Consider the following 25,993-nt stretch of genomic DNA (forward strand, 5'->3'; position numbering starts at 1 on the left):
TAGCTTGGGTTTAGGAGTTGAGGCTGCAGTAAGAAAAGAAACATTTAGTAAAACTAATTTTAAAGGATAACTAAAAACAGAAATTATAATAACTGAAAATGTTTTATGTGATTATAGCAGAGTTTGAAAAGACAACATTCGAGCTCAGTTTGTGTCCTTTGACCAACATCTCCCCAAGCCTCCCAGGCCTGCAGCCTCTGGTAACCACCATTTTACTCTCTTTTTCTATGAGTTCATCTTTTTACACTCCATATATAAATAAGATCATAAGTGAGATATTTGTCTTTCTGTGTCTGGCTTATTTCACTTAATACAATGTCCTCTAAGTTTATCCACGTTGTGGCAAATGACAGGATAACAGGATTTCCATTGTGTGGAATTTTTTTAACCATTCATGGAAGATTATGGATCAAAGAGTACAACGTTAGTTATGGGCTTGTAATATATGGCTTTTATTGTGTTGAGGTACATTCCTTCTATGCCTAATGTGTTGACAATTTTTTTTTAATCCTGAAAAGATGTTGAATTTTGATGAATGCCTTTTCTACATCTATTGAGATGATCGTATTGGTTTATCCTTTATTCTGTTAATGTGGCGTATCACACTTACTGATTTGTGTATGGTGAACCTGCTTGCATGCCAGGGATAAATCCCACTTGGTCATGGTAAATGGTGAATGATCCTTTTAATGTGCTGTTTAATTCAGATTGCTACTATTTTTTTGAGGATTTTTACATCTCTGTTCGTCAGGATTATTGGCCTGGAATTTTCTTTTCTTGTAGTGTCACTGTCTAGCTTTGATATCAAGAAAATATAGTCCTCATAAAATGAGGTTGGAAGTTTTCCCTCCTCTTCAATTTTTTGGAAAAGTTTGAGAAGAATTGGTATTAGTTCTTCTTTAAATATTTGATAGAATTCAGTAGTGAAGCCATCAGTGGAATTTTTTTACACTTCACATTACTTAATCTTCATAACAACCTTATGACATGTTCCTTATTATTTTCACTTTATAGTTATAATAACTGTGGTACAAAGAGATTAAGTAAGAGAGTTCCACAGATGGAAAGTGACAGAACTGGATATTTGAACCCAGGGAATAGGGACTTTGTTTTGTTCAGTGTTGTATCCTCAACAGATAGCCTCTAGCACATCGTATGCTCAGACATCTTTCTTGAATGAGTAAGTGAGTAATAATAAACATTCTATTCCTGTTTCAATATGAACTCTTCTTACTGTGGCAGCATAACAGTCCATTGAGTAAATATATCACAACTTGCATGTCCATTCCCTTATTGTTCCAGTTATCAATGGCTGCATAACAAACCACCCCAAACTTAGTGGAACAAAACAAAAACTAATTTGTTCTGCCCACAGATCCTGTGGGGGAAGAGTTTGAAAGGCGCACAGAAAGACGGCTTGTCCACTCTCCACAGTGTCTGGGACCTCAGCTGGGGAGATATGAAGTCTGGGACTTGATGGCTAAGGCTGGAATCATTTGAAAGCTTGTTTGCCTACATATCTAGTGGTTCAAGCTGGCCATTAGCTGAGTCTTCAGAAGAAGCCCAAGCTGTAGCATTTTGGGTTTCAAAAGCGAGTATCCCATGAGAAACTGGGCAGAAGCTGTATTGCCTTTTCTGACCTGGCCTAAGAAGTCACAAGATAGTACTTCTGCCATAGTGACAAATCCACACAGATTCTAGGGGCAGAAACACAGGACCCTCCCACCCCCACCAGTCAAATGGAGGAGTGTCAAAAGTCAAAGTCACATTGTAAGAAGAGCATGTGGGATGGCAGATATTGTTTGGAAAAATATGATTTGCCACAGCTCTTCTATGTATGTTCCTCAGTATTTATCAATAGCTCTCTTGTCAGCCGTGTCACAGTGGTAATAACATTAAGCAGAAAATCAGCTAAAACCCTCACATCAATCCCAAGTGCGCTGAGAAGCCAGCTATTCCACATTCATCTCCTACATGCTTTTAAACAGAGACTTTGTATTGACTACAATTAAATTTATTATCATTCAATAAATATTTATTGAGATTCTATCATTTGCTAAGTATTGCTCTAGGCAATGAGGATAGGCTGAGTGTAATACAGAATATGTTTCATTCTCTCAAGGAGTTTACAATCTGGAGGGAAAAGACAAGTGAGAAATTTCTGTACAGGCCAGGTGCGGTGGCTCACGCCTGTAATCCTAGCACTCTGGGAGGCCAAGGTGGGAGGATCGCTGGAGGTCAGGAGTTCCAGACCAGCCTGAGCAAAAGCAAGACTCCATCTCTACAAAAAAATAGAAAAATTAGCAGGGTGTGGTGGCGGCGCACGTGTGTAGTCCTAGCTACTCCGGAGGCTGAAGCAGGAGGATCACTTGAGCCCAGGAGTTTGAGGTTGCTGTGAGCTAGGCTGACGCCACGGCACTCTACTCAGGGCAACAGAGTGAGACTCTGTCTCAAAACAAACAAAGCAAAACAAAACAAAAAACTTCTGTATTCAGTGATGTAAATTTCTATTAGCTTGTTGTTCTAGCTGTCAATCATTGGTGGATGGTAGGATATAATTTGTTTTCAGAGTATATAGTATCATGAAATAATTTGTTTAATGGCCTGCTAGACACCAGACACATCATGCCACTGGCATTCCCCGATCTACCAGTCTGATGACCTCTCAAAAAGGGAAATGACATGGTTGAGGCATGACTTGTGCTTCACGAGTTCACGCTGACTTGAAGTGATCACTGCTTCCCTTTTTGCCATTCTTTTTCTCATTTTAAATATTTGAATAATCTTAAACATCAGTATTAATGTTTAATAGCCATTTGTAGTAGGTTCAGAACTCCCTAGAATCTCTCTGAAGATATTAAACATACTTCTTTGAGCACTTTATTGTGTGCCCTATCTTGCATTTTCTCAGGTTTTAGTTCTGCTTATTGAGTTTAGTGCTTCTCTTGCCATCTTCTTGGTTGTTTGGTAATATTTGTGAATAAGATACTAATTTGAATAGTATTGGTGGCTGGAAAGTGGAAGAATTCTTGTTCGTATGGCTTAGAAACTCAAGTTTGGATTAAATCAGCTCTGACTCAAGTAGTTGTGTGTAGCAGAGAGAGGGTGGGCTTTTCCTTTAGATGCGAATACAGTTTGTTTAAAAGATAGGCAGCTTTCATTTGCCTGGATAGAGCTCGATTCTCTGGACCCAATGTCCATTTGAGAATCTCTTATGTAAAAACATTCACTATGCACAGCCCGGGGCACATATCAGCATCAGCCCTTCAGTGGCTCAAGGACCAGCTCTGCCTTACTAGATACCAGTCCCCTCCCCAAGGCTCACTTCTTGCAGCCAGCCTATTTATTTTGATGGTGAGGCTTTTGCAGAATTCTGCTGGGAAAACTCCTATTTTCGAGGTTCTTTTTCATAGGTCCGGACTTGTGAGTTGCTTAGCTCTGTTACATTTCAGCATCAATGTATTCCAAAAATTTCTCAGTATATTCCAGTAACCCCTTCTGAATTTTTAAACATTTATTTAGATTTATTTTTATTTAATTTTACTCTTCTGACATTTCTATGGGATTTGGACATGTATCCAGTCAGCCACCCCATTTTATGGTAACCAGTTATTATTAGAAAGTAAATTAGGGCTTGCCTATGTCTATTTCTCTTGCATCTCTTCCATTCTCTGAAAATTTTCAAAGATTACTGATAGCCCTTTGCTGACATGGACAACTCCTTTTAGTGCTCTGAAAAATATTTCACTAGAACATTGAAAACAGCTAAATGGTCTTATCATTCCTTACCTTTAAAACGGACTTCACTTCCTTCTTAAAATTGCTTGTTCTATCTTTTCAAGTGTTGAAACTTTTCATTGAAGATCTTTTTCTTGATAGAAAAGAAAAAAACGGGCAGAAGTTACATAGTTCTAATTTTGTTTCACCTGTTAAACATTGCGCTATCATCAGTAACGATAAGGAACCCTTTTTGTCTTTGTTATCTCTCACCTTTAATTGCTTTTCTCAAGTCTAAACTCATTTAAACCTTTGGCATTCCAGGCATTATTCATAGAGGTACAGCCATGACTCTCAATTTGTTTTTTACTTGATACCTCTGCTACTAATTTTGTACCTGTCCTTTTAAAGTCCGAGCTTTTGAAATAATTCCCTGCACGATGTTGTTAACTCAGGGTCAGTAAGGTTAGAGGTTAAGGGGTGAATCATTGGTGATGAAATACAGGCAGAATGAATAGCAAATTCCATCCTCACACGTAATAGTTCCTCCTCCTGAGGTGGTGGACCCCATTGGTCACCTCTGATCTGTGTCATAACTCTTCTCCACTGGGGAGACACGGCCGAGTCATCTAGACCAGCGGACTTTCACCTGACTTTCATCACGTACAGTGTTTTACAGATTCCATTCTTTCAGTTATGCTTTTACACTTGAATGACCTTCCTATTTTCATAACAATTTTTGAAAGGAAGGAGGGAGCTAGTAGCCAGGGGAGAACTGACTGTGTTTTCAGGCACAGAGGAAGGAGCCAGGAGAGGAGGAGAGGTGAGGTCCTCGGGTGGGGACGTGCAGCACGGCCCTTTTTCTCCTGGTTCCTTTTCTGTAATCACTGCCCCCTTTTGACACTTTTTCACGGCTTCCTTAATACTACATGCTCTTGACTTTCCTCTTACCTTTCGGGCCCTTCTCAGTCTCCTTTTCTTTCTCCTCTTATTTTCACCCATTAAATTTGTAATTCTTTTGAAAAGGCAAAAGCTTACAGCATCCAAAAAGATATTCTTTATGGAACTTAATTAACTTGGAATGCTATTTTTGCCAAGTGAGAAGCACTTTACTGAAAATGAAAGCTAAATGTGGGAAGGAAAGAAAAGCAACCAAAGGCCTAGTATATTCAAAAGTGTGTTGGGGTCATCTTTCACAGTTCCAAAATAAATATGTTTTTTCTTTTAAAAAATGGCAGAAGTACTCTGATGCTTTCACTAACCCATTTAAAATCTGTTTAAACTTATTTCTCATTGTATGTTGAAACATTTTTGATACACTATATTAGTGAAAAATTCAGAATAATAACCACCATTATAAATAAAATTAGGAAGTCTGATTGGAAATGCCTAGAACCTCCTGCATATGTGCAAATATAGATGCTCCTTGACTTATAATGGAGTTATGTCCCGATAAACTCATCCAAGTTGAAGATCTTGTAGTAACCCCATCCTAAGTTGAGGAGAGCACAGAATGTGTACTCTTTTCACACCATTGTAAAGTGGAAAAATGTAAGTTGAACCACAGTAAGCCAGAGATGTCTGTAGTAAGCAATTATCTCCCCACCAAGTGTTGTATGTCCATCTTAATATTCATATAAAGGGGTCAGAACTGGCAGGCCTAATACCTGTGCACATTTTAACTCTTTTAAACATTTTACTTGAATTTTGTTTTTTACTTTTCATGGGCACTTAGCTATTCTGGTTAACTTTTTAGAGTGAGGGTGGGAGATGGGAGGAGAGATACATGCGTGGAGGAGGAGGGAGGTTGAACAGGCTACAGTTTTAGCTATGACCTGTTCCCAGCTTCTGGCCAGCTCTTAAAACAAATGTTATTTTTTCATCAGGAAGAAGAAAAACAGTATCTGTAACTAGCGAACTCTATATCAATACTTTGAAAAGAATTAAAACAAATTATTCTAATTGCAATTTAGTATATATTTTATACTTAAAATTTCAAATAAGTGGAAACAGGTACTCAAACAAGTACATATACATGCATATTAATAGCAGTACTTTTACAACAGCCAAAAGGTGGAAATGGCCCCAAATGTCCATCAATAGATGAGTGGATAAACAAATTGGGATATGTATATATATGTGTATATATATGTTCACAATGGACTATTATTCAGATGTAGATATATACGTATATATACATACACAGTGAAATATTATTCAGATATGTGTATATATATGGATATAGATACACAGTAGAATATTATTCAGTCATAAAAAGTATGGACACTTTTTACAGAAGGTATTGATACCACAGCATGGATGAATCTTGGAAACATTATGTGAAGTGAAAGAAGCCAGACACAAAAGACATATAGTGTATTATTCCATTTGTATGAAATACCCAAAATAGGTAAATCATGTGAGATGGAACACAGAACAGTGGTTGCCAGGGACTAGGGGAAGGAAGGAATGGAGAGCAACTGTTTAACAGGTATGAAATTTTCTTTTGGGGTGACAAAACATTTTTGGAACTAGGTAGAGGTGGTGGTTGCACAACATTGTGAATATACTAATAGCCACTGAATTGTTCATTTTAAAATGGTTAATTTTATGTTACGTGAATTTCACCTCAATAAAAAAATAGTATTTAGAAAAAAAGCCTATTTTTTCAAAACCACGTATACACCCTTTTAATTAGATTAGCTTTACAAGCAACTTGATAGTTCATAATGAAACACTAATTTTAAAATCATGTGACTTATTGGCTATCTGTATATAAATCCTGAAATTCTTTGTCTGCTATAGATAAAGGTCTGTGTTTTACAGCTGGTTGATGTGATGAATAAAACAGCATTGGGAAGCTTTATCTCCAATCAAGATTACATACATGTAGGTCACAAATAGTTTTCAATTTTGTTTTAAATGTAGTTCTGCTAGGTAACAAGCTAACTGTCCTACTATCATGGAATGAATAGATTTTAAATGGGAGTTACAGAAACAGCTATCTTGATTTCTTGACCCTTTCACAATGATCTACAAGAAATCATATATACTTTATTTAAAAAAGCAAACAAACCTCCCATCAATATGATACGATTTCTACTAAACCTAGAAATTGATAGCACTTTTGAATACGCCTAATTTTTAAACTATATAATTATTTATAGACTTATATATTAAAAAGCCTGAGATGATATGCTGCAAAATGTTAACAGTGCTTATTTTTGTGCTTATCTGTAGTGAATTTATTTTGTGACTATCTATAACTTTTAACTTTTCAACAATAAATATATGTTAATTGAATGGACATATAGTTTTTTATGTTTTCCATGCTTCCATATTTAACCTTCTATTCTTTCTATGCAACCTCAGATACAATCCTCACTCCTAAGCTTTAGCGACAAGTGTCAGGGCAACAGCTTTCTCCTAGCTTCCTGGTGCCTTTTGAGTCAATTGTCCTCCCTCCATTCTTCAATAACCTGTTCTCAAGCCTTGTCACTTCCAGGTGTCTCAGCCAACTGTATGTGGCCTTGGGGAAAAGAGGAGCAGAGTAAGGATGCCAGGATAACCCATTACATTTCTCCTTTCATTGACATGCTCAGCCTCAATCAATTGTATCTGTTCTTTGTCCCCAGACCCCACCGTGGAGCTTTCTGCATCTTCCTAATCCAATAAGGTAACCCAAACTGATGTCTTCATAGGGGTGCCCAGAGCAGGCATGTTATTTTTGGATGGTATGTTTGGACTTATGAATTCTTATTAAATTTAATATTCCCTAATCTCTAAAAGTAGAAATTTTAGACAGTTTTAGAATAAGTAAGGCCGTGTGAATTAAGGAAAATTGCCCAAGGTCTCATCACAGGACAGCGAAGCCTAGAATCCAGACCCCAGTTCTAGTCCTTGTATCTCTAAACCATAATGCCATGGGTGTGAAGCCTAATTCAAGAACAATCTCCATGGCAAACTCTTGGTTTAGTTAGAGAAGTAAGAAAATGTGACAAAGCATGTGTCATTTAATTCTATTTAAATGTCCAAGTTCCTCATCTTAAAGGATTTGCTGGGTGACAGCTAAGAGTCAGATTGGATGATTCACAAAGATTGTTGATGGTGTTTTAAAAAATATGCTAGGGATGTTCATAGAAATTTCTGCTTTTCTGAAAGCCATTTATTTCTTCATCTTTCTCTTTCTGTTCATATGCAGTGCAAGTTCTTTTCTTCCCACTGTCTGCATATAAACAGGATATGTTGAAAGCCAGTCCAAGGAGATAACTAAGTGGAAAGGTTTGCTGTTGATGTGAATCAAGAGTAGATCAGTGAAGTGGAAAACCAATGGAACAAGTTCATTATTGTTGGTATTCAGAGAACACTGACAAAAGAAACTAATGTTCGTTCATTGTGAGCTGCTAAAAGCAATAACTACAGGAAGGTAGAGCTGAAATTTCCTTTACTTATTTACTTTTATTATGGTAATCCTACTTATTAACTTTCCTTTAATATACTCCTTAAGATCATAAGCAAGTGTTATTGATATTAGGTATGTATCTTTCTGCCCAAATTATAGATACTGGTTGAAATTTTATGCTAAAATAAAGCATAACAAATATTGATACAAAATATTTAACAAATATTTTAAAAATTTCAGCAGTAAAGTAAACCAACTGCAGCAGAGAAAGAGTTATCACAATATAAAAAAAGAAACTGATAAAGAAGCTAGACTATAGATAAGTCCAAGCTCTTTTAGAACATAGCGCATGATTGTAAATATTCATTGAGTTCTACTTAGATTTTTCTTCCGTTTTTTCTTGCTCATCATCCAAATCTGTTAGGCAAGAGTAGCATGGCAACTGAATGTGTTTTGTTGTTGAAGCTACAACATACACAGAAAAACAAAACATGGAAACTCACATTATTGAAACACAATTTTGGAAAATATTAACTCTCAAAATTGTGAGCCATTACTCCAAGAGGCATTCCAATGAACATTCCCCCATCATACTTTAGGATGTGGAAGACCTTTAATTAAAACCCCAAAGGAAATAATTCCATATTTCCTTTTGGGAAAAAGATCCATTATCATATCAGCTTTATTGTACAAAAATTTTTCTGTCTCTTATCTTTCATGGTAAAATTTTCTCCTTTCTCTTTGGAAGTAAAAAGAATTTGGTTATTATTATTTTTAAATATTTAAGATTATCTGTAGAGAAACAGAGAACAATGAATAGAACCACATTCTTGAGCTATGATTCAAAACAATTGTTTGCCCTTAAGGAGCATTACACTGTTTCCTTGTTTTAAGCAAGAACACTCTGATTTATTGCTTGTGATACTCAGGGGGTATGTTGTCACATTTTCACTTTGAACAAAAGAATTACCCCACACTTCCCCATATTGAATTAATATTGACATTCATTAACAAGACTAACAATAGGTGTCAAAATAATAAGTGATTAGCCCCATGAATAGGAAGGTAGAAATTATTGTTTTTCCCTGTGGTAGTCATTAGCTAGAGTTTGCTTATTAGTAAAAATCACAAGTAAAATGTGAATTGTGCTTCATGCGATGAAAAGAACATTTCAAATACAATATCTTGGGTTGAATCTTATAACATTTCTGTTAGAACAGTACAATCATCTTCATTTTTATGGATAAATAAAGGTATCCCCAGAGAAGATGAGCAAGTATAAAACGAGGATTCAAACTCATCATCTTGACTCCAATCTATAGGGTTTTCTACAATACCTTCTTCCTCCTCTCCCTTTCAAAGTTTTGTTCCCTTCCTCTCAACTCTTCTCATTTCCAATTCTCAGGCAAAAAAGCATTTATACAAATATGTTCACAGATACTTGAATATCCATGATGTGTTATTTCTATTTTTCCTTTTTTGACCTAAAGCTGAAGGAGAAAGGATGCTTCCGAGCAGCCCTCTACCTATGACACAGGTTTTCCTCTCCCTGTAGGAACCTGAAGGAACCCCCTAAACAATTTTAAGAACTGAAAGTGGTGTTTGGCTTTCTTTACCCTTTTCTCTCCTTTCTCCTCCCCATTCTCTATTCTGGCATTGAAGAAGAACTGAAGAAAACATTCTTATAGATGCACTTTTTGTTTTTAATATATGCTCTATTTTTAAAAATATCATGGTGAAAAACACATAATATAAAATTTTCCCATCTTAACCATTCAGTAGTGTTAACTGTATTCACAATGTTGTATAACAGATCTCTAGAACGTTTGTATTTTGCAAAACTGAAACTCTATACCCATCAAATAACAACTCCCTATTTCACCCTCCCCCCAGCTCCTAGAAACCACCATTCTAATTTCTGTTTCCATGATTTTGACTACTCTACATATCGCATATAAGTGAATCATAGAGTATTTGTTCTTTTGTGACTGGCTTGTTTTACTCAGCATAATGTCTTCAAGGGTCACCCATGTTGTAGCATGTGACAAGATTTCCTTCTTTTTCAAAGAGCTGAATAAGATTCCACTATATACCACATTTTCTTTATCCCTTCATTTAGCAATAGACATTTGGACTGCTTCCACATCTTGGTTATTGTGAATAACGCTGCAGTGAACATAGGTATATGAATACCTCTTTGAGATCTCATTTTATATTCTTTTGGTTATATATCCAGAAGCAGGATGCTGGGTCATATGGTAATTCTATTTTTAGTTTTTTGAGGAATCTCCATACTGTTTTCCATAGTGGCTACACAGTTTTCCATTTCTACTGGCAATACACAGGATTTCAATTTCTCTACATCTTCACCAACTTTTTGTTATTAGAAAACAAGATAGTGGTGGTTTTGATTTTCCTCTTTTCTAATGATTAGTGGGTATGCCCTTAAAAAAAATTTAAAACAGTTTGTTTTCATAGTTGAGTACATATTATGTTGTAGGCACTGTACTAAGTACTTTGCGTGCAATAGCTTGTTACTTTTAACAAACATCTTATGGCCTAAGTAGTAGGCACCCGAAGTAACTGAGATCAGAGTTTAAGTAATTTTCCTAAGGACGGAGAGCTGCTAAACGGTGAAACCAGAATTTAAAACCAGGTCTAATACTAAAGCTTATTTCTAAGTACCGAGCTATTCTCTCCCTGTCTTTTGCTTCGTCCACTAATTTCCTAAGGTGATGTTTGGTGGTTAAGACACTGCCCTGCACGAAGGAAAGGGAAAGTAACATTCATTAGTGTCTGTTTTGTGTGGGACACATTGCTTTTAGATGCATATGTGTGTGTGTAAATGTGCGAAGTGAAAGAGGGGAGTCCTTTCATATTGCACATGCAAGCATTTACTCCATTTGCATGGTTATCATTGTAAGTCAAATAGTGCAATGGAAAGAATATTGAGCTTGGATTTCTTACCATATAATCTTTGTAAACTTGAATGTTGTTTTTCTACTGGTGAATATACTCCCAAGAAATACGTAGGAATTCCAGACAGAGAAATTCCGATTCCAATTAAGGAGTTGATTTGTATCAGTGTATAATGGGAATATCACCAGGAAGAAGGTATACAAGCAAAAAACAAATAGGAGAGAAGAGACTTATCTAGGGATACAAGGAAACAAAATAAAAAATTACATAAATATAGGAGCTACCAGGTGGCCTGTTCTCTCTGACACTGCTCTTTATTTCACTATTTTCCCAGTGTAAGATGCTTACAACTTCTTCCATTATAGTCACCTTGTTCTACTCCACAAGGTGCATGGCTACACCTTGTTATGTAAGTGATAAAAGCAACAGGTCCAGATTTGTAGATTTAGTTTTGCAAATACAGTGATAAATTCAGAGCTGATTGTGACATTTAAGATGGCCCTAAAACCCAGCAAAATTGGATCATGTGAAGACTTGACTCTTGACTGTCTATGGGAAGCCCCCAATATCAGAATCTTTGGCCCAATCTTAGCTTGGTCATGAAAAGCATCAAGTGAATGGGAAACTAAAATTATTTTATCTGTGCCTTCCAACTAAGAAACACTTCAACTTGCACCCCCAATTATCTGTATAGAAATAGATTTGGGCTGGGCACCTGTAACAGGGGTGGGGAACCTTTTCATGTTGGAAGGCTGCGTTAGTTTAGCTGTAATCAAATAGGCTGTATTCAAGAAACTTCCATTAGATATACTTAAAAATGTATAGTATTTTGTAAAAATCTAACTACTACATACTTACTAATTTCAGAAATTGAAAACTATTTGTTAATTTTAAAGTTTACTAACCTTTTAATGACTTTGTTGTGCCTCCTTTTTGTTGGAAAGCATTTCAATATTTGGTTATAGCCTGGAGGTCCATAGTTTCAGTTGATCCTCTACATGGGAATCAGTCATTTGTGACCTCATGGGCGTCTTGATTTGGGTTAGGTAGGAGACCGTAGATTCACAGCAATACATGGTTGAAAAGCAAGAAAGCATGCTGAAGTCATGAGTATTCTACTGCATTTTTCCCTATTTCAATTGGATCTTTCTTAGTGTAAAACAATGACTTCAAAATGTCATCTATTGAGAGCTCAATCAACTCCTTCTGTAGTTCTCTTGGTGCCTTGGTGATATCAACTAGGTGAGGCTGAAATGCTAATTTGAGTGTGATGTTGTGATTCTCAAAGTCACTGAACCTTTCATTGTATTCTCCAATTAATAGGTCTATAGCAAATGCATATTCTTCAAATGATTTGCATGTATCATCCTGCTCATCTATGACTTTTGCTAACTGGGGAAAATTTCCTTTTGAAGAAATGTTTTGAAAAAATGATAGCTTTTTTCAAAATGCTTGGATTTCTCTTGCCACATATCACATATAGACTTAGTTTTACCTTGCAAAGAAATATTCAAGTCATTTTGATTTGACATGACATCACTCAGAAATGCTACATTCCTATAGAAATCTTCTTTCAATAATTCACATTGCTGATTCTGGTCTCCATAAAATTTAACTATCTGTTGTTGCAAAGATCAAATTTTGGATAACACCTGTCCCTGCAATAGCCAATGCACTTTAGAATGATACAGCAAATACCCAGTGAATACCTCATCATTCAACTTTAGCATATTATGAAACTGACCATGCTCTGTTGCATTTGCAGAAGTATAGTTAACAACACTTATAACTTGTTGGAAAGTGTCACTTAAAATAGTAGCTTTAGCACAGAGATTTTGCTGATGCAAGATACAATGAAAAGAAATCAGAGCATCTGGATCTGTTAATACATTTTTTTTTCACCTGTGTGATAAATCCTTCATGTTTTCCTGTCATGGAAGGTGCGCTATTTGTATACACACTCACTAAATTTACCAAAGTCAGTCCAACTTCATGACATTTATCGTGAAAGTTGTTGAAGATATATATTCCCCATGTTCTGTTTGTAAGAGTGCCCAAAGCGAGTAACTCTTTATAACAAAGAAAATCTGTTAGACCCAAATGAAGTGTAAAACCTGTGCCGAGTCAGTAGTATCAATTAATTCATCCAAAGTGATTAAATAATATATATTTTCCTTTTGAAGTTGTTCTGTTAAGTTAAAGCCTAATTCATGCAGCTGATCCATTTTGGCTGTCCTTCAAAGAGCCAGTTGTTTGTACTTTGAAATGTTATCAGGAGTCTAAGTATCCTACAACTTTGACAGTGCATTCTTTCACAATTTCTACATCACTAAACGGCTTCCCTTTTTTTCCAGAGTATATAAGCTACTTTATAAATTGCTTCAATATTGTTATTTCCAGGTCTTATTGCTGCTTGAAAGAATTTGCTTTGCTTTTGCTATTCATCTTTTAATTTCTGCAATATAACCTCTCATGCCTCTCTCTCTAATTTAAAATATTAATAAAACTAAATAATGAACATAGCAGCTACCAATTTAGTCCTTATGGCTTACTAATGTTCTAATTGTGCTGGTCAATCTGGGAAAATTACCTTGTTGAAACTTATTTTATTCTTTGGTATTTTAAAAATAAATATGTAAAAGACTAACAAGAATGTATTAATAAAAATAAAAGGGTTTGTCCTGTAAAATTTGGATTCAGTCAAAAGGCCACATTTGAGGGCCTAGAAGACCACATGTGGACTTAGGGTCACAGGTTCCCCACCCCTGTCTAGCACTTTCAGTGGCCAAGGTGAGAGGATCACTTGAGGCCAGGAATTCAAGACTGGCCTGAGCAATATAGGGAGACCCCGTCTCTACAAAAAATAGAAAAATTAGCTGGATGTGGTGGTGTGCTCCTGTAGTCCCAGCTACTTGGGAGGCTGAGGTAAGAAGATTGCTTGAGCCCAGGAGTTTGAGGTTGCAGTGAGCTTTGATCATACCACTGTACCTCTCTAGCCTGACAACAGAGTGAGACCCTGTCTCAATTGAAAAAAAAAAGAAACTGAAAGAAACTGATTGTGATCTACTACTGTAATTTTTACAATTTATAGAACTGATTGTAAACAAAAACATCTCTAGGTAAAAGAGCATACATATCCCAATAAACTTATAAAAGAGGCAATAGAAATGCCAGTTAGTATTTATAATATTCATCAAATGCTACGAGTGATGCAGGAACAACTGAGCTAGTTAGTATTTGTAGTCAAATGTGGTATCATTCACAGCCTTCTGTCACCAAAGCGAGGAAGCAGTGTAGTACTTGGTAATGTATTTTGTATCACAGCCTTCAGTGACAAATCCATGAGCTAGAGACAGCAAGTCATATTATCTCAGCATTTCTAAATTTTATACATTTACAATTGCAGAATTAAAATTAAACTATCAAATATATTAAATGCTGCTCATAGATAATACTTGGAGTCACAGCCATGTGTGAAAATTATGCACATATTTCTTCTTCCATTTCATTAACCCATTTCCTCTGTTCTCTTTACAAACACTGTTTCACTATTTTGCTTTCTTCTCCTCTTTTGTGCAATTTATTATGTGAAAGATTTAGTATGTAAAAGATCAAACTCTTTTAATAGTTCAACCTCTCTTTGTTAATTGTTTCCTAATGAAATTTCATTATAGTCTCTTCTTAAGAAAAATGACTTATGATGGTGAACTATGATGCAATGGAAGACAAAAAAATTAGAGCCATAACTTCCCCAAATCATTAGCACTTTATTTTCAATTGTTTAGTCTTAATTTTTAAGTATTGTTCACCAAGAAGATGATAGTTATCAAGTCCTGCAAAATACTTGACAACAGAGCAGTGGGTTCTGTCAGTTATTTCAATTATGAGACGTAAATGTTAAATCTATAATACAAAAGTGGGTTGCAAAGAAGGTGACAATTTGTGAGAGTAAATGACTTTTAGGTGAGTATTTTTCATGGGTCATTTCAATACAATTTTTTGATGCATATTTTCTTTTGTTATTGTTTTTTGCTTTTACAAAAAAAGGTATTATTAACATTGCCACACTTAATTTTTCACTTATGTTCAATTTTATCTTTAGGATAAATTTCTAGATGTGTAAATATTGAGTAAAGAGTGAGTTTTTTTTAAAGTTGCCTTTGCTTCTCTTAGGTGTTTCTTTTATTTAAATATTTTTACCATGAAATCATACAGATAATATAGGGTATTCTCAAGCAACATTGTGAGGCATTTTCAGGTAGCATATATGTTATTTACTCTGATGGCCTTGGCCTTTCAGACTGTGTTTTCCTTAAGTACATTAATTTTATAATGGAGAGCCTGAGATAGAACAAGTAGCTGAAGGAATGATAGTAAATGAGTTAGTTGAAAGACGTCTTCCAGCAGAAGATATATCATGCCTACCATGCCCTACCAAAGCAAAGAATGTATTTATAGTGTTATACAGATGAAAATTTAAATTCATTGACATAAATTTCCAGGATTGCATAAATATTCACAGTGCATGTAGTCATGCTTACTACATTATGATCCTTTTTAAAGAAACTTTTATAATATACTTCCTCATAGATTATTATTTATGTCTTCATCCATTCAGCCTTTCAGTTTCCTACTCTGAGCTTACCCTTACCCAGCAAAACCCTTTAAACTCATCTCATTTCTCGTGATCATGAACACTCCTTAGCTTTTTCATGCTCATGCTCATTATTCATTCATTTATCTAACAGATAATTGCTGAATCTTCTAGATGCTGAAGCTAGAGCAGTGTCTAAGAGAAAAATAAGGTCTCTGTTTCTTCGGAGTATTGTTGGAGGAGGCAGGTAACTCAAAGCAAATAAATAGACATTTTAAGGTAACAATAAATATGATGCAATGGTAAAACAGGAAAACGGGATAGACATAGTCTTGGGCAATGGGTTGGGGGAAGAGGGCTACTATCATAGGGTGGTAATGAAAGGCTTCTCAAAGCATTTGAGCTAAGACTTGAATAATGAGGCATGAGCACTCTAAGTGGAGGGAAGGGTAATTGCAAATGTTCAGGGGAATAAAAAGGTTTGTCCTACTAACCAGACAGAAAAAAAGGCCAGAGGGACAGGACTATGTGGATGTGGCAGGAGATGAGCTTGTCAAAATTGCTGGGGACTGATCTTGAACATTGTGGGTCATGCTAATAGTTATTGGGTTTGCGAGGAAACACAACATATTGGAAAGAAGATTAAGGTACGTCTTTGTTTTTTATTCTTATTTTCAAACACATGGACAGCAATAATGGAAAATTAGGAATTCAACCAAATGAATGTCTGCACTGTCTACTTTTGTGGTTAGAAGACAGCCAACTGAATGACCCTCCGGGCTTAGAGGAGAGATCGAGTTCCCTATTCCCTCTACTCTTTCTCTTGCTCTCAAATTCATAAAGCAACAACAACAAAAGAAAACAAGTACAACCTGAAAGGATAGTGCTACTGTAATCAGTGTGTAGGCAGGGGAAGAAGAGATTTTTAGTCACCACTATTTATTGGAGAAAAACTATTGCTTGTATGGACGTACTATAATTAAGCCTACAAACTCAAAACTCTTTAAACTCTAATAGGAAGTCAAGAAGAGGAGAGGTGACCTTGCCTCCTGATTGTTCCATCAGAGGGGAAGGAGTGTAAAGGACCCGAGGGAGGCATGTGTTGGTTCAGGCTCCATGTCCTGCTTGTCTCTGGTTAGTCTCTGGCACAGGCTCTTAGGTCCCTCATAGATTTAAGGAGCTTTAAGATGCACTTCCCTTATTTTAAATCTTGGTAGAGATCTGTGAATATTCTCAGATATATGAATATAGAAAATGAGTGGGACAAGAGAGGAATTCTTGCCAACAACAGTTTCTGTAAGATGCACATCAGATTTACTTACATTGAAGAGAAGAGCAGGGACTGGTGTGAATTGTTCCACGCGGATCATGCTTTAACTGCAGGGGAGGTGTCCTCTTGAGCCCACATAAAAGAGCCTTGAAAATGAGTGTGAAGAATGAGAGGCTTTAGCTGTCATCAGCTAGACACTCTGAAAACACAGCAACTGGTATTTCTATGTAAATACACATGGCAAGAAAGGGAGAGAAATTCAGATGGCACACATAATGAGGCAGCTTTTTTTTTTTTTTTTTTTTTGCTCATTACTCCCTGAAAAACCAAAGACCACACAAGAACAAGCTAGTCGAACTGGAAATCCCCTCGCACTCACCATTTGGTTTAGTCACTTATCAGGAGTTAGGGGAAGAGTGGAATGGGGGCAGACAGGACCAAGTGCTACCAGATAAGAGGAAATGAAAAACTAGAGCCATTTCTTTCACTGGACAGAAGCCAATCTCACTCACCACTGGCTAGAGGGGGCATGGTGTGGTGGAAATGTCATAGCAGCTGCAGTCAGAGACGTGAGATTGAGTCCTAAGCTCTGCCCCTTACTGGCAACTGGTCTTGGATAAATCCCTGTTACATCACTCTGAATAGCTGGTTTACCCAAATCAAAGATAAGGATAATGATTCCATCAGCCACAACAATTTTTCAGGATTTGTTATGGTAAATCCAATAAGATTAGCAAAGCTAATTTGTTGTTATCATTTCAATAAAAAATAGACTAGACTCAAATGATTGTGGGAACTGCTCCATCTTTACTATTCACCATTTCAACTATTATAGGAATATGTTCCCAAATTTTTCTTCCAGGCATGCCCATAGCCTAATCTCCTCTTTTCTCTTTGTAATTAGTTTGCTAAGCAGCTTTCTAATTGCCCACCAGTAGTCTAGCCATCTTCAGGAAATCTAAGATGGCCAAGCAGCAAACCTGTGGTGGGCAGACAGGAGGGAATTTTAAGTACATTTTGAGAGGGTGTGCATGGGTATTGATTTTTCGCAGCCTGTTTTGCTGTGCTCATCAGTTGGCTCCTTTCACTTTGTATTCATCTACTCAGCATTTTTCCACATTGGTACTTTGCTATGTAATTATCCTGACCAACAGCTATGTACGGTATGTGATGGGACTGAGCCGCTGCATGCAAACCCCTTCCCACATCCTGGAAAAGGCTGACTTTTTTTTTTTTTGAGAAATAAATTTTATTGTGTATATTTAAGGTATATAACATGTTGTTATAAGATGCTCATATATATATATGTATAGTAAAATGGTTATTATGGTAGAACAAATTTGCATATCATCTCACAGAGTTCCCCATTTTCTCCCCTATGGCAAGAGCAGCCGTAATCTATTCATTTAGCAAAAATCTTGAACACCATACACTATTATTAACTATAGTCCTTATGTTGAACATTGGATCTTTGGACTTGTTCACCCTGCATATTTACAACTTTGTATCCTTTGACCTAACATCTTCCTATTTCTTCCCCTGCCCCCACCCCAATCCAGGTAACTACTGTTTTATTCTTTATCTCTATATATTTGACTACTTTTTAAAAAAATTCCACATATAAGTGAGATCATGGAATATCTTGCTGTCTGTGTCTGACTAACTTCACTTAGCATAATGTCCTCCAGGTCTATCCATGTTGTGGCAAATGTCAAGATTGCTTCCTTTTTTAAGGTTGAACAATATCCATTGCATGTATATACCATAGTTTCTTTATTCATTTATCTATTGATGGAAATCTAGGTTGTTTCCATATCTTGGTTATTGTGAATAATGCTGCAATGAGCATGGGACTGCAGATCTTTATGAGGTGGTGATTTAATTTCCTTTGGGTATATACCCAGAAGAGGGATTGCTGGGTCATATGGTAGTTTTTCTTTAATTTCTTTAGGAACTTCCATATAGTTTCCCATAATGGCTGCATTAATCTACATTCTCACCAAGAGTGTACAAGGGTTGCCTTCTTTCCACATCCTCACCAACACTTGTTATCTGCTATCTTTTTGTTAACAGCTATCCTAGCAGGTATGAAGGTATATCTCTTAGTGGTTTTGATTTTCATTTCTCTGATGATTAATGATGTTGAGCATTTTTTCATACTCCTGTTGGCCATTTTTATGTCAACTTTTTTTTCTCAGAATTGCTTTGGCTACTTGGGGTCTTTTCTTGTTCTCTACCAATTTTAGGATTATTTTTTTCTACTTCTGTGAAGAATGCCATTGGGATTTTGCTAGGGATTGCATCAGATGTATATAATGCTTTAGGTAGTATGGGCATTTTAACAATATTAATTCTTCTGATCCATAATCATGGAATATCTTTCCATTTATTTGTGCTCTCTTCAATTTCATCAGTGTTTTATAGTTTTCAGTATATAGGTCTTTCACCTTCTTGGGTAAATTTATTCCTGTCTTTCTTTTTTATGCTATTATAAATGTGATTGTTTTCTCGATTTCTTTTTCAGCTAGATTATCATTTGTGAATAGAAATGCCACAGATTTTGTATGTTGGTTTCATATCCTGCAACTTTACTGAATTCATTTATAGGTCGACTCTTTAGAATTATGGGCCATGTTCATGCATAACTAATGAAAGACAAACATGACTAAAAACAGTCCTTATTTTGACATTTGAAATCCCTGAAATGTGTTTATGGTGAAAACAAGACCAAGAAGTAATCAAAAGGCTTGGCTGCAGTTCATTAGCATCAGGGAACTTAAGAAGCTACTGATTTCCCTTAGCTGAGCTTTGAAAAACACCAACAGCTCACAGCACATTTGGTTTTTCTTATCTGGATGCTTTAATAATTGATGATTTCAGTCCATTGAAACAAGACCTAACCACTGTAATAGAATTAGCCACTGGACACTGCCAAGGACCTTATTATTAGTGTTTAGGGAGGGGTGGTGAAATAAAATGATTATCAGAAAAAAACCTCATAACTGAGAATAAACAGTTTACTTTTAGTACTAATTACAGGTGGAGAGATTTGGAATAAAATGGAATGGACTCAGTGCTACTTGACATATTGATAAACTGTACAGATAATATCAAAATTGTCCTCTGATGATGATCCCTGTGGTTTGTGTAGGGAAATACCTAAAGTCCAAGTTATCCAATTAAAACCTAAAAGAAAAGTAATTAATGCCTATGTCATGCATGCTTACAAACATTTCCCTATGTTTAGTTCCTCTCAAGCACCTAATGCTACATTTATAAAGGCACATTAGCCCACAATGTGCTGTTCTGTTAGGCCTCAAAATAGCATTCTTCCTTCTTTTGTTTCTCAATTTTACAAGGAGTTAGAATATCTTTTTCTAAAACTGGTAGGTTGGGAGACAGACCTAGGGATATCTAATCTGGAGTGTTTCCAAAGCTGGAGATAAAAGGCTAAAAAAGAAAAGGAGTGAAATCAGTCTGTACATTAGGATATGGTGGATATAGATAATCCCTGACACAACTCTTACCAGGCAGCCTCCTCCGAGGAATTTGTTGCAGCCACAGTCTCAGCTTGTTGGGTAGCACATTGGGTAAGTTAGCTCAGGACCCTTGAAAGCCACCCAGGTCATGGGCATAGTAACACAAGCATGATTGGAAAATCCCATCTGTTGATCCTCTTAGCTGGAAGTAGATTAGTCCAGGAAATCCTATGCCTATTTTTGTGGGTCCATATTAACTTGCCATAGGGAATCAGAACCACCCTTCCTCAGGATCCTTCATATGCACAGTGTGATTTTTAGCCCATCATTGTGACCATACTGAGCATTTCTTACTGGTCTGAACTCAGTGTAACAGGAATTGTGGTGAATAAGCTTTGATGACTATGCCAAGCTCTGTTGTGAGCATTGGATGTATTAACTTCTTTCGCTTTCCGAATGCTCCCATACTATTAATTCCCTCATTTCTTTTTCAACAATGAATCTGGCATAGAGAGAGGCAAATGGGTCACATTTTCCCCTTGTGAAAAAACTCATTCAAGGGAAAGGGCAGTAGATTGTTTCAAACTTACCATAGCAGCAACATCACTGGCCAGGAGAGAAGGTGATTCTGATGTGATGAGCCACATTAATCAGTACACAAATGATGGTGACAATGGGCCTGGACACACAAATGGCCAATGGTAGCTTCCTAAAAAGAAAAATGTAAAGGATATTATACTATTTGAATGTTTGAAAAATAACCCAAGAATACTTAGAATTGCATCCTAAATGGAAGATTTTCGTGTGGGCAGAGGTAAAAGTTTCTCCAAGACCTCTCTCTCCCTCCCTCTCTCTCCATCTCCTCCTCCTCCTCCATTAAGAAACTTTGATCTTGAAATAAAAACAACTGGTATAGGCTTTGTTTTGAAAAAGTCAATTATATTGACTTTGTTTACAAGCATATTTATAGTTACGGAAGAGTCATTAAGCTTCCCATTACAGAAAATGCATTTCCTTATCCTTGCCATGCAATGAAAGAAGAAATTGTGAGGCACTGATAGCGTGGCAGGCAGGATTTTAACCCCATGCTCTTCATCTCACTGTTATGTCTGCAAATATGTTGCATTATGGTGAATATCTTAAAGTAAGGGAATTAAGGTTGCTGATGGAATTTTGGTTGCTGATCAACTGCCTTAAAAAATAGAGAGTCCCTTGATTATCTAGAGAAGAGGCAGAAGAAGTGGAAAATGTGAAGGATTTTCTTCATCCTTGCTGGCTTTGAACCTGAAGGCGGTTGGCCATGAGCCAAGGAGTGTGGGCAGCCCTGAGGAGTCGGGAACAGCTCTCAGCTACCAGCAGGTGAAAGGGGGACCTCAGTCCTACCAAGGCAAGGAACTGAACTCTGGCAATAACCTCAATGAGCAAGGCAATGGCATCTCCCCTAGAGCTTCTCAAAAGGAATGTAGCCCTACCATACCTAGGGTTTAGCCCCATGAGACATGTGTCAGGCTTCTGACCCACAGAAATGTGAGATGACAAACTTATGTTGTTTTATGCTGCTGAGTTTTGATAATTTGTTATGGCAGCAACAGAAAGCTAATACCAACATCAAAAGCCAGCCTTCAGTCATCACTCTAGGCTCCCTCACTGAGCCTCCCCAAAGGTGTCAATTCTCCCTTCAGCCCTGAAGATCCCCAGTCATCTGATAACACCTGAACTTTGCTGAATTTATTTGGAAAATGCTGAGTGACAGCTGTGTGCCAGCATTGCTTTGGGTTCTGGGAACTAACAGTGAGCAAGAGAGACTTGGGGTTTGCAGTTTAGAGGAAACTCATGACAAATAAATGAATACCCACAATACAGAGGGATAGAGGAAATGCACAGCTTTATGGGAACACAGAAGAGGGACAAGAACTGTTTCAAGATATGGGCTTAGGAAATGCTTATTGACATTGATGGTTAAGTCAAAACCTGAAGGATGAGTGGGAGAGTTAACCACATGCAGTAGAGTGGATGTGAGTGGTGCAAACAGTGGACCCAGCATGTGTGAAGGCCTAGAATGTCTTTAGGCTCCCACACTATCTCTGATGGGATAGAAGAGAACCTGCCACTAGAGGCTCTTGATGTCATTTCTGTTACACTCCTTCCAGCCTGGCTTCTAAACCCTTATTCACATGTTATTCATACCTCTAATTTTCCAGTCTTACCTTCTAAACCCATTCCTACACATATTTCTTCAAAAATTCTTGTGAACACATAAGACATAACTAAGTTCCAAGCTTTCTATACTTTTCATATTAAATCTGTATGATCACAGTAGCCCCAAACCATGCCCCAGTTTCATACCTAAATCTTCCACATGTGATTTTTACACATGAAGAAAATTTCATCCCATAGAATAGAAATGTGCAGTACCTTTTAGAGCTCTTTATTTCTTCAGCAATTAAATTCACCACATCCCATCCTATGTGGGAATAAAAGGCTGAATACTGAGCTGGTGCAATGTGTCCTGGGTCAGGGTGGAATCTTCCAATGGGTTGTTTAGGTTTTGTGTTTCCTAGGATAATTTTTAAAAGCAGTGTTTTAACTTTATCTTTTGCACACATGAAAAAATTATTAACTGGGAGAGATTTTCACAAACACATTGGTAAAACAGGGTTTCATTGTCAGACTTGGATGGAGTACTTGCTGTCATATTGCATACACTTGGAGAAGTCTCTGATTCTTGGTCTCTTCCTTTTTTAAAAAAAAAACAGAGATAATAATAGTTCCTAACTCATAGGGTTATCCTGATGGTTAATAATTTGTATGAGATCTGGCCTATCCTAAATATTTAATCAGTATTACTTATAATTATTATCTTATTCATGAAGGATAAGTTTGAAAGCAATAGATGATTTCCAACTGGACTGTTTGACTATTTTAGAGCAGGAAACCCTCCAACTCTAAAGTTCAAGGATTGTTTGAGTAAAGAATGCTTCTGAGTTTAGAAAAGGAGTTGCAACATGTCATGTGTTTAACTTATGTTATTTATAATCCCACTCTATTCTTTAGGATGGCGGAAGTTACTTTCAAGTGGTCAGTTGTGCAACTAACTGTACAATACTTCTTGTAAGGCACTGGTATACCACTTCTGAGAAGGTAAACAGCAAAACCAGAGTCTTTTAAGTAGTTTTCTGGTGTTATTGTAAGTTGAAAAGTAACAATCAAAGGAAAAAGGGAGTTTGTAGGAATACAGGTAAATTTGAACTAGCACAGGATAGACTCAAAATACACCCTGGGAAACTTAGGGGAAAATGAGCCTCTCTCTGCTCTGGGCCTTTTCAAAATCATTCTGTATTATGAACTCCTCGATATTCTTCTTAACCCTTATAAAAACCAGAATAGGGACAGGAATAAGCAAATCTTAACATGTCTTAGCAAATCTGAGATCTAGACTGGTATTACTTAAGTCTGAAAGCTTCCTCTTTGCTGAACACCAATTCAAAAACACTTAATATATCCTGTAGTTAAGAACACATTTTCTACCACAATTTTTAAAAAATAATACATTTTCTAAGTCTGAGAGCATCAGTTTCTTCCTATCTGTCAATAAATAGGGGCCACTCAGTCTTGTGATAGGTTAGTTCACCAAGTCCTTCCCTTCACAAACCTTCCTAGGTATTTCCAATGAGCTTTTCAACATACCAACATTCTAAAAATGTTCCATGGGATCAGTAGTTTGAAGGCATTCTTCCCAAGACATTCCGCCCAAGGGCCATCTTTTCAATTTTAATCTTTTCCTTGCTATTAATGCACGCTACTCATTTTCCGTGAGCTTTTGTGAGTGTTACTCGTGTGAACAGCACTGGGGACGAAAATGCCATTTTTCTCAAGAATTTGGTCATGATTTCTCTCTGCCCAATAAATTAAAAAATCATGGTAGTCTTTGCTGAGGGTCACGCTGAGCTGCAAACTGTATTAAGGCCGTCTTTAGGAGTCAGCACCATGGCAGAAGACATCAAGACCAAAATCAAGAACCACAGGACTGCCCCCTTCTACAGCCACTTGCTTGGCCAGAACCAGACCAGGAACTGCTGTAAGAACTACCTGGACTTCCATTACTGTGCGAAGGCAATGCCCGCTAAAGGAGGTGATGTCTTGTGTACAAATGGTGCCAGTATATGTACAAGTCTATCTGCACCACATCATGGGCCTCTGCCTAAGACAACCGCTGAACAGAAGGCATGTTTCCTGGGAAGCCCTGAACTGGCTCTACCCCACCTCTCCTCCGTCCTCTGTCTTTCACCCAGGGTGGTAAAGGGGGACCTGGGTACATGTGATCCCCAGGCTGGGACCCTGAATCATGACTTAACTAATGATAACAATTCATTGGAAAAGTGAAAAAAAAAATCATGACATAAAGGATCAAAACAGAGATCTGTAATTATCTCAAAGATTCAATAGTTTACTTTCCTCCTAAAGTGCAATGAGTTTTCTTCCATTTTTCTGCTGTGGTGTGCTATGCAACATATGAGTGCGATGTCTCAAAAACAGTATGTTGAGAGAAAACCTCAATTTGTAAATGAATATAAATAGTATAGTACCATTTATGAAATGACGCTATTATTTATGGATATATTCATATATAATATAAGTTTTAAAAGATTTTTTTTAAAAAACTTAAGAACAATTCACATTTACTTCAAGATAGTTATTTAATCTGGGGGAAAAAAGTGGTAGTGATGAGAGAAAGATAAAGGAATGGAGCTTTAGTTCTATTTATAGTGTTTTATTTGTTAAAAAAAAGTCTGAAACTAATATTGTAAAATCTTATCACCCTATATGTATGTTACATGGAATCCTTGTTATATTCTGTACATTTGAAATATTTTGTAATTTGAAAAAGAGTTAGTTTTATGGGAATGATTAACATACCTAAAGAATGAGTCAATTAAAATAGGTAGGAGAGGATCAGAGAAGTGTCCCTTGTAGTATCCAGTCAGACATTTCTCAGGTAAGAGAAAATTCAAGGTTAAAACCTCAATTACAGTATCTCTGTTGGGAAGATGACCTATTCTGTGTTCTTTTCTTTACAGTTTAGGTTTCAGCACAAATCTGACTACTGGAAGAGAATGTATTCCTCAAGAAATCATGGGGGCCCAGCAACAGTTCTTTTTCTTGCCCTTAAAAATGGCACTGTATTCTGATTTGATTTGTCAATCTTGGAATCTGTGTATACCCATCTGACAAATGGATCCACTCTCAGCTTAATGCCAAAATCTGTGTTTGAGCTTAAAAACAGAGGGCCAGAATCTGCAACTCGTTAAGATAAAGCAAGAATGCCATATTTGGTCTTTTGGGAAACAGTTAACTGGCTTTCTCCTGGCTATACTCTCACTTCAACTTCTGCCATTTTCTTTCTAATTTTCACATGGGATTTGGTGAAGATTTTCTAGCCCCTAAGGCCTGATTTTCCTTAGTAGGTAGGTACATTATGGTTCGTTGTTTATATTTTGGTTTTCTTCCTTTGCCTCTAACGTGATCTCCTTGAGGGCAAGAATGTTTCTTTTCCATTTTTTTCTCCTCTAAGAATTCAATACATATTTGTTGAAAAAATAGTATTGTGAATG

At 36.7% G+C, this 25,993-nt stretch overlaps 2 long non-coding RNA genes across 2 annotated transcripts in view; one reads left to right on the top strand and one right to left on the bottom strand.

The window, feature by feature from the left end:
• The window catches only part of LOC123645003, a 108,289-nt gene that overhangs the window by 37,807 nt on the left and 44,489 nt on the right, over nucleotides 1-25,993 (top strand). The window lies entirely within an intron of this gene.
• On the bottom strand, nucleotides 2,254-4,080 carry LOC123645004. Its single transcript, XR_006737364.1, has 3 exons — nucleotides 3,991-4,080; nucleotides 3,790-3,871; nucleotides 2,254-2,281 (listed from the first exon to the last, which is right to left on the bottom strand). It is a non-coding gene; the product is annotated as an uncharacterized LOC123645004 (long non-coding RNA).

This window comes from Lemur catta, chromosome 9, assembly GCF_020740605.2.
Source record: "Lemur catta isolate mLemCat1 chromosome 9, mLemCat1.pri, whole genome shotgun sequence".
NCBI classification, from domain to species: Eukaryota; Metazoa; Chordata; class Mammalia; order Primates; family Lemuridae; genus Lemur; species Lemur catta.